The 9,709-nt window shown below is 41.7% G+C and overlaps 1 long non-coding RNA gene across 1 annotated transcript in view; it reads left to right on the top strand.

Moving 5' to 3' along the window:
* Positions 1-284: 284 nt before the first annotated feature.
* LOC115028467 (uncharacterized) overlaps positions 285-9,709 on the top strand; it is a 54,427-nt gene continuing 45,002 nt past the window's right edge. The window contains exon 1 of the long non-coding RNA XR_003834567.1: positions 285-792. This is a non-coding gene — a long non-coding RNA (uncharacterized LOC115028467). The remainder of the gene's footprint in view (positions 793-9,709) is intronic.

Genomic DNA, 9,709 nt, shown 5'->3' with positions numbered 1-9,709 from the left:
TTGTTATTATTGTTTTATTAATATTGTGTTAACGTTATGAAATGTTAACACTTTTGGTGGAGGCTTCAAATAAACCCACTGATTCTCTAGTACTGTATATTATTTGTCTTAATAATCTTAAACTAAACTGGTTTGCCAATAAAGACGCGGCTTTTATTTTGAAAGGAAACGAACCATGCTTCTGGTGTAAATGAATCTAACTCTTTCTAACTTGACTGAATTGTGTAAACCTACATTCATTGGGGGTTTAGTATTGGGGGGAGGAGGAGGAGGAGGAAGAAGAAAGAGCCTCATCCTGATACTCCCCAGTTTTGTTGCGTATCGCGGAGCTGCAGATCCGGCTGGATGTGTGTCGCACTGGATACAGAAAACACGCTCCTGCTATTACAAACTGGATGTGTGTGTGTGCGTGTGTGCGTGTGTGTGTGTGTGTGTGGGTGTGTGTTGGTTTAGTCATGAATTACACCTGAGCCGGGCATGTAGTTTGCCGGGTTCCTGGGCGTGGGGAGCACGAAGGAAGCAGCTTCTTCTTGTGTTTGTTGGAATATTGTTGGAGTGAAACTTCAGCAGTGACTGCAGCAGCTGCGCAGCGCGACGCACGACGCACGTTGTTTCTGCTCCGCTCTGCCTCGATCACATCACTTTCATCACACCAGGATGTACATTTGGGAACTTTTTATTTTGGAAGCACCGTGGACACAGAGGACGAGTTTTATTTTCTAAGTTTTGATTCCTTGTTTTGGGGGAATACAGACAGAAAACACGGCTGTGCAGTGAGAGGGGCATCCAGAGGTAAGCAGCTATTTGTTTTATGCTAAGTTTAATAAAAACCTCTACAGTTTATCTCAGGAAAGGCTTTAGGCGGATTTGTAAAGCACTCGTGATTTCTTATCAACGCATTGTTTAGACAACGTCACACCAAACTCCGCTCACAAAACTTGGCATTTTATCATTTCTTGCTCCCTGGCTAATGAAAACGCACCATGTGACATACATTGAGATGTTTTACGAAACATCATTGATGTATTAGTCATTCGGCGTAGAAGGTATCCACTAAGTGGTGTGTTATCTTGAGGAAAACTTTTGACATTGCTTTAATGCAGGGCGTTAATGTAACGAGCTGCTATTAACGTAAAGAAAGTCTATTGCGGCGTTAAGACCTATAGTCTCAGTTAGAGGGCGGGTGTATTGCAAAACTTAGAATGACCTTACTTTTGAAAAAGCTGTTTTGTATGTAGACCGAAATGAAGGCTAGGCTGTGATAAGTCGTTACAGGAGTTTAAACCAAGTGTTAGAGATACAAGTCTTTGCTGATAGGCAAGGTCATATTTAATTGCCAGATTTTTTAATGGAATCTGGCGTGCCGGTCAGTGCATGAGGGAGACAACGGAATGTGTTGGGACTAATCAATGTACAGAACATCTGGAGTCTCAGCGAGTGGGCTGATCCTGTTGAGCGGCTTCAATAATGTCTTCCAGACTAAACTGACTTCTTCCAGTGTTAACTTCACGTGCTGACATTTACAACACCTGTGCAAAACCATTATCTTCCATTGATTCTCCTCATTAAATCTATACTAATCCCAAGGAGGATAATTGGAAGTTGGAGATGGATTTAAAAGCTGTGAGCTCTGAAGGAGTGTCAGTTAAATGTTCCATTGCATACATTTTGTGATGGAAACAGATGTTTTTTGATGGCAGTATTGATCAGAAGTGCTTAAACCATTTTCTTCTGCCAAGATAATGATTCCACTTAGTCAAATCTGTAGCTGCAAAGGTCATTTAAACACATTAACCTGCGTCTCGTGTGTGGAAAAATGAATTTTGAAAAACACTGTGTTGTTGGCCATCTGCTTGCAGGCATTGCTGTACATGATGGGAAGGTAATTGCCCATGGTGTCAGTTAATGGATTAGAGTAGCCTCCACATTGCACCTTGAGCTCTGAAGCCATAAAACCATTAAAGCTGCAGCGGCTCCACTCTCAGGTTTTTCTCATGTTATGTCTGATATGAGGCTCCGATCAGTCGAGCATGCAGTTTCAAGGCGGCTTGAACAGTTCATTGTCATGTTTAATTTACTGCAGTCACTAGTGGGAAGTTTTGGTGTGCATGTCTTTGCTGTGAAAGCTGGAAATGTTTGCTCTTTTTGCCATTTCTGGTGTACTTCATGCATGTTGTTCTTTTCTTTATGCATGCATGGAATAAATCTAGTGAAGCTGCAACGGTTAGTCAACTTGTCGATCGAGAACAATATCTATTTTGATAATCGTTAAAGTAATTTTTCATGCACAAATGTCAGAAAAGGCTGTTTTCAGCCTCTTAAACGTGAATATGTCCTGCTTTTCTCTGTTTATATTATTAAAATATAATACAAGACTTATCTTTCTGCTATTTTCTCACATTTTATTGACTGAGCGAGTAATTTATTTAAATCTAGAAAATAATCAACAGATGCATTGATCATGCAAACACTCTGTAGGAAGAAGTCTTTCAAACAACACAACTTGCATCAAACTGCAGACTCAGGTCTCCGGTGTCAGTATGAGTTATGAGAATGAGTCCCAACACTCGTTGCTGTGACTTGTTCAATTAATGTTTGAGGAAATGGCACTTCTAATGAGATCTCAAAGCGATCGATGGTTTGTTTTCTCTTGAAAGAGCTCTTCAGTAAATCCCTTTTTAATGTTTTGCTAGCAGCCAGGCTATTTGCAGGGAAATGATCAACACACACAACCTAAACACGACTGTACTCTGAATGGCCTCCTGCACAAACCGTACCGGGTTTCACATCTTCTCACTTGGAAATGCAGCATTGAGCTCTTTTGGGAGTTTATACAAATATTTCTTGGGGGTAAATGGAGCTACATCAGTTGCTTAATGGGCAGATCGGACAAGAACTAGCAACTTAAGAATGTACTAAGAAGGAATGAAAAGCAAAGAGCAGTGACCTCTTTATTATTTGTAGATCAGGCGACGTCACCATGGAGGTCGGCAGGTTAACACGGTATTTGTGGATAACTTGGTGCAGCTGCTCTGCATACGGTAGCAGAGCTGGGCTTCTTAATATTCGCGTTCTCTTATCTTATCTCTCAGTGTTTTTAAAGAGTGGACTCTGATCTGAAGGCTGAGTCAGAGCACGTTTTGGCAGGATGAAACTTACTCGACTGTTGTGTTCACATCAGCATTTAAAGGAGTAGTTTGACGTCTTGGGAAGTAGGCTACTTGCTCTCCCCATCGACACAAGTGAAAGCTGTGGTCACACACACGTTCTCATTAAGTCGCACACACACACTGTCCCTCTTCTCTCTGTGGACACGTTGCTGCTGTCTTTGCTTACATTTCTGTTAGCTCAGGTGTGACGTCGTCTCGTTAGCGGCCGAGCTAAAACGCTTGTTAACGTACAACCCTGAGAACAAAAGGTCAAAGGTCAACAGAGATATTAGACTAGTGCTAGCATGTTCCTCGCATGCTAGTGTGCTAGCGATTAGCTTAGCAATCGCTACATCCCTCCAACTCTGCAGCATGTTCAGTGCATTTAAAATAAAAGCTAGCTGGAGCATGTTGCTAGCTCCTTAGCAGGAACAACGGATGCATTAGTCGGAGGAATGTTGTTGTTGCTTAGACCTATAGTGTTCCAGAGAAATGCTGTCGGGCTAACCTTATCACAAACGCAGCTCATACAGTCAGAGACCTGTTGGACTGGTTTAGTAACGCACACGGCTCTTTGTCTAAAACAGTAAACTCAGAAAAATACTCTGCAAGTAAAAGCCCTGAAGCACAAGTAGTATTAACAGCAGCGTGAACTTAATGTTGACTTGTGGAGCCGCAACGTCTCAGAATAATCTATAATCATGCAAAATATATTAAATGTCGTGAAGTACTTGAGTGTATTTTGTGTGAAAAGTAAAAGTTCAACAGAGGCTTCAGAACACACTGTAGCTTCAGCTTTCTGTAACGTCTGATCACAGGCTGTGAAAAACAAACATGGTGTCGGGGATAAAGTGTCTCTCAGAAGGACTAGTGACCGGCTGCTGTCTGTTGGCTTTGACCTTCTGCAGCACGTGTTGCACAACTTTATCGATCTGTCAACTAAAGAACTACATTCATGTCATCACAGTTGTGTGGAAACCTGTACACACAGTTTATTTAATATCTTTAATGCTCTTTAAAGCTGATTCTACAGAGAAGTCCAAAGTCTAGCATCTTGCTCGGTCTCTGTTGGAACCTTGTGGTTGTTTTTTTTTATCCAAACTCCGGCGTCGAAGCACCAAAATAAGTATCTTCACTCTAAAAACATCTCTTAACCTCAAAGCCTGAAATTAAATTATAACTTGGCAGTGACAACAAGTGTAGACGGAGAGAGGGGGAAGAACCTCCTTTTAAAAATACATTTATAAAAAAAAGTAACTCGCTCCATGTTGTAGTGATTTAAGACAGGAAGCGGTGGCTGGAGGTCAGAGGTCAGAGGTCAAACGGGCAGGGAGCATGAACGCGGAGTCACTGAGACGATTACTCACTTTCAGCTCCACAGTTTAAAGTTGAGACATTTAGTTAAATGAATTCTTAAGTTTTAGTAACATGATGCACAAACAACATGTCTGCAGTTCTTATTGAGGGTTATGAATGGGTGACATCACCGTTATTAATCTGCAGAAGAAGATCATTGACGCTACTACTGTGAGCAGGAGTCCTGCCCCCTCGACCAATCACAGGGCCAGGTGACATTCCAGCCTTCTTCTGATTGGCCCATTAATGTGTGTGTGTGTGTGTGTGTGTGTGTGTGTGTGTGTGTGTGTGTGTGTGTGTGTGTGTGTGTGTGTGTGTGTGTGTGTGTGTGTGTGTGTGTGTGTGTGTGTGTGTGTGTGTGTGTGTGTGTGTGTGTGTGTGTGTGTGTGTGTGTGTGTGTGTGTGTGTGTGTGTGTGTGTGTGTGTGTGTGTGTGGCAGCAGGAAGTCTCTGGTGTACTTTTACATGGTTTACTTTGGGGGGCGTGTCACGTTACCTCCCAATGTTTTCTGTCCCCTCAGCAGCGATCTGTAAATCATTTATTAGGGCTGCAGCTAAATATTTTATCTTCACTTAATCTGTGAAATATCTCCTCCAGTAATCGGTTGTATTCTCTTTTTAAAATGTCCCAAAGAGATTTATCCAAATGTGCTCGTTTTTAGTCCAAACCTTACAAACCATACAAGAGAAAGATCGTTTTATTTCAGAAGCTGAAACCTGTGAATTTTTGGCATTTTTGCTTGAAAAATTGATTAATCGATTTTTCAAAATGTGGTCTTGTTTTGGGACAAACCATGAATCAGCCATTACTTAATGATTTGAGTCACTTAAATGTGTATTTGCTGCTTCTCTGTGTTTTAAATTGAATATCTGTTGGTTGCACAAAACCAGCTAATCAAAGACATCACTATGGACTATATATTGGACATCTTTTATAATGTTTAAACACAAATTGAGCAAATGATAATCCGAGCATTTAATGCTAAACATAATCTTTAATGGCATCGTGTTTTGTGTGCAAAGCGTGAAGCGTCAGTGCGGCCGTGTGGAGAAACGTCCCTCTTTAAAGGGATCGTCCACCAGACCCTTCATCTCCTCTCTTTGCCATCACATTTAGATTTAGATCCTTTACATTATAATGAGGACGCTCACTCATGCAGACTGTCGCTAATAAAGCGAGGTGCATCGTTTCTCTTCCTCTTCGCCTCTTATCATCCTCATCCTCATCGTGTTTTCTGCTGCTTTCAGAAACATCATACATGGTTTATTTGTGACTTTCCACCAAAGGACCCAAGTATCTGTGTGTAGGTGTTCATAGCAGACGCAGAAGCGTCCATGAATGTCATTACTGTACAGTATTACAAAAAAAATTCATACTATAACAGCAAGTCTGACATCCATCTGCATGTACATGTGGTGCATTGTTAATTTCCTCTTTATAGTTTTAGAACTAGCATTTAAGAAATCTGAGAACTCTTGATTTCTGTGACCAGAAACAGCTGAAAAACTTCCAGATGTGTGAAAACATGAGTGAATGAATGGCAGACAACTATACTAAATGAAGCTCTGACTGTAGTGTGCATGTTAAACCCTGAGAGGCAGGAGGGGAAGCTTAAAAAAGCAGTGTTTAAGTGTCGGCTTGATTGAGGCTGGTGTGTTTGTCCAGCTGGTAATGTGTTGGTCTCATTAAGCTTCTGTTGTCGGGGGAGGCTCACAAGCTGTCGGACTGATTACGGACTTGTGCTTCTTTCCACTTGTGCTTCTTTCCACTTGTTCTTCGTGGACGTCGCTTTTTAAATGTTGTCGGAAATCTCATCCTAATGAACTTTCAGCGACGAAATCCTAAAAATATCCTCGCCGAAGTTTTTGTTTCTCTTGTTCCGTCTCGACAGCTCTTTTAAAGTTCTATTGTGGAGAAATTGGAAGCCATTGATTTCTTTTCCTCTGTTTAGTTCTTTAGTTTGGTTGGATTAGAGGGTTAAGCATTTACAAGCAAGGGAAGTCCTTTTTCCAATTGTGCATGAATGCATCATTTTGTTCATCAGTCCAAACCTTCGAATACATTTAAAGGGAGAAACAACTAAAATATAAAAACTTAATTGTCTGTCTTTGAACGGACCCTTGTGTACCAAAGCGTGTTTGTTCTGTGGACTTCGCTTCACAGTTTCTGTTCTTACCTTCTTTGCTTTTCACATCAGGTGATAGAGAAATGGCTTTCTCCAAGCTCTTTAAGAACGAGTCCAAGCTGGCAATCGGATGTTAACATTGATCCCCTTGTACCTGTAAACCCTCGGGGGTCACGTCCTGCAGTTGGTACCGATTTATGTTCTCGCTCCGACTGAATTATCCTGTAGTGGTTTGGAGATACGGAGAGTTTCCAGGCCGGTCGAATGTTGAATAAACTAAAGCAGTGCGTTCTTAAGAACGATGAGTCCCGAAACTAAAGATGTGGTTTGTCCAAAACTGTTACGAATGACTGAATGATTATGGGTTTAGGAACGACTTTCACACATTCACTGAAGTTATCTAGATCCCTGGTGAGCAATATGTGAGATGCACTGAACACACGGTACATTTATATTGACATACAGGAGTACAGGCTACACTTAGATCAACCATCTCAATGAATGTGACCTAACTTACATTTCAATAAGCAAATAATTGATATTGTAAATATGTTTTGCCTACTTAAAAGCGAGTGAGACGTGTGCCTGGCGGTGCGCGCAGATTGTTTTAATCCCCGGTGGTACTGAGGAGACGGCCACTCGCAAATCCTGTTCAACAGACGAGAGCGATCTCCTGTTGCGTTCATGTAAACCGGAGAAGAGAAGGCCAGCTCGCACAGGTAGGGCTTGGGGAACAGAAGAGACATTGTAGGGTTCTCTGATGCAGAGGCCAACCAGAACTGATCCAGTGACAGCTCACTACATCTTAGTTTCATTGTGCGGTCCATGCGTTCCTCTCTCTCTCGCTCATTCCTCTTTTCTTTAGAAGGTGGGTTGTCCACATTAGCGGTATGTTGTGGTCAGATCCATCTTTACATAGCCTGGTCCTCCCTGATCCAGACGTTACTCAGAGGATGCAAGAAATGTCTGAATCTTATGGATGGGATATTATCGAGCAGCAGTTTCATGCTTTATCCCTCTACTTGGACCACTAAAGGACGCTGTGAATTAAACACGTGTCGCTTTGAGGCGTTTTGCATAAGAAACATGCATCATGAGAATGAAATGTTATCAGTGCTCCATAACGGTATCTTTAAATGTGTTGGAGCGAAACTCTAATGTAGAGAAACCATCGCTCTCTCTCTCTCACAAATGTAAACGGGCAATTTCATTTACCAAGATTGGCTTTCCGTGCAACAACAACATTTTTGCAAATTGTTCCTGTCATTTCTCCATTCATGTCTTCCCCCATTACAAACCCGGGGAGGCACCACATCAAGTCAGATTGCATTGTCTCGTTGATGGAACAATTTGTAAGTCAGTTGCGCTTTTAAGAAAACTCCCAGGAGCGCAATGTCTGCAGGCCTCCCGAGTCATCAGGCGCCATTTATTTTACCCCAGATGCTCTTTAACTTCATCATGACTGCTGATACATATACACACTCTGTCTTTGTATCGCCCTCTCACACGCCGCTTTATGATGATGGATATTTCTGTGCTGAATGAAGAGTGGGAAGCGTGGAGGACCATTTAGCAACCTGGGTATTGTTGTCTGCGTCTGTGTCTCTCTGCTAATTCAGGGTCACGTCAGTCAGTCTTGTTTCAGAGATGTGAGGCGTCGTTCTCCAAATGACAGATTAATCATTACATGACTAAAAGGCCGGCGCTCTGCTTGGTAAAGAATAGAAAACATGAAAAGAGACTCAAAGACAAAAAGGCCGGGGGAGGAGAGCTACAATGGCGCTCTGTCTAATGATTCTAGTCGGCTTTTTTCTACTTTCATTTAATTTCATACAATGCCTTTAATTACTTGCTATTCCAGTTGCATAAGTCTATTATGTGGGCTTATTACTGGGGAGACTGAAGGTTCATTATACAGAGGAAGAGAAGCTCTTCACACTTTTTCTTTCAGTGGAGTGTTTTTCTTTGAGGTGAGCCAGGTTTGTGATCTAAAAGCACCCGACCCGTGGTGTTACGTGTCAGAGCTAAATAAGTATTTACTTACACCTTCTGTCACTTTGTCATTTCCCAAAGCGTGCATCATATTTGCTAATGTTCCGAATGTTACAAGCACTTCGCACACATAAGTCACGATTTTCTTTTGGTTTTATACCGTGGTATCGACTACTAGACATACGTTCCCTCTGTGCGTTCCCGTGTTGGATTTGTTAGCAGGAGAGATGTCCCGCCTACGAGTAGCTCTGATTGGACAGACTCAACCAAAACATTCTAGCTAGGACTCATGTGTCCACTTCACTGTGTGCCTGTATGCTCTCTGACATAGTACTTCAGTATGCAGAGCTGAACATCCAATGATTCCACGTAGAGGAATCGTGCGTCTTGTAGCTGAAACCGTCTTCCACTCAAACATTTTTCAAGACCATTCAATACAACGACTGTCCATTTGGTCCATGGTGGTTTTGATGTACTGTAATGAACCACAACCAATGGAAATGGGAACCACTTGCAGGACTTGGACACACAACTAGCTAAAAACGTCACATTTCCAAAGGTCACCCGTCTCAAAACGAGTGTGAAATTGTCGGGCTCCGCTCAGTCAGCCACAACAAAGTCCCTGCATGTAATAGAACCAGCTACTCCACAATCTTACAAACCCTCAAACTCCCCGACCTCCCCGACCTCCGTCAGCTGACGGCCAAAGGAAGGAAACACTTTGTATGAAATCATTTTAAGCCGAGTTGCTGCTGCTGCTTATGTTCACATTAATAATAATAATAATAATAATTAGCTAATGAAAATAATTAGTTGCTTTAGTGGATACATTTCCACTAAAGTCCCAGAAGATTTCTAAATATTTTCCTCAAGAATTTGGGAAATTTTGCACAATTTCTATATAAAATCTTACTTTTAAAAAGCAATACTATATCTTATGACATGTGTTTGTTAAATGTATACCCACTGACCTTTTTTATAATCGAGTTGTTCACTTTTAACCCTAAATTTGCACACAACTAGGATTTTCAACTTACATTCCACATTAGTGACCTAGTGAAGTCTAGCTAGGCTAAGTCTAGCTAGG

The sequence above is a fragment of the Cottoperca gobio genome, chromosome 23 (genome assembly GCF_900634415.1).
Source record: "Cottoperca gobio chromosome 23, fCotGob3.1, whole genome shotgun sequence".
Taxonomy (NCBI): Eukaryota; Metazoa; Chordata; class Actinopteri; order Perciformes; family Bovichtidae; genus Cottoperca; species Cottoperca gobio.
The sequence above is the reverse complement of the archived record's forward strand: the minus strand, read 5'-3'. Positions and strand labels throughout refer to the sequence as shown.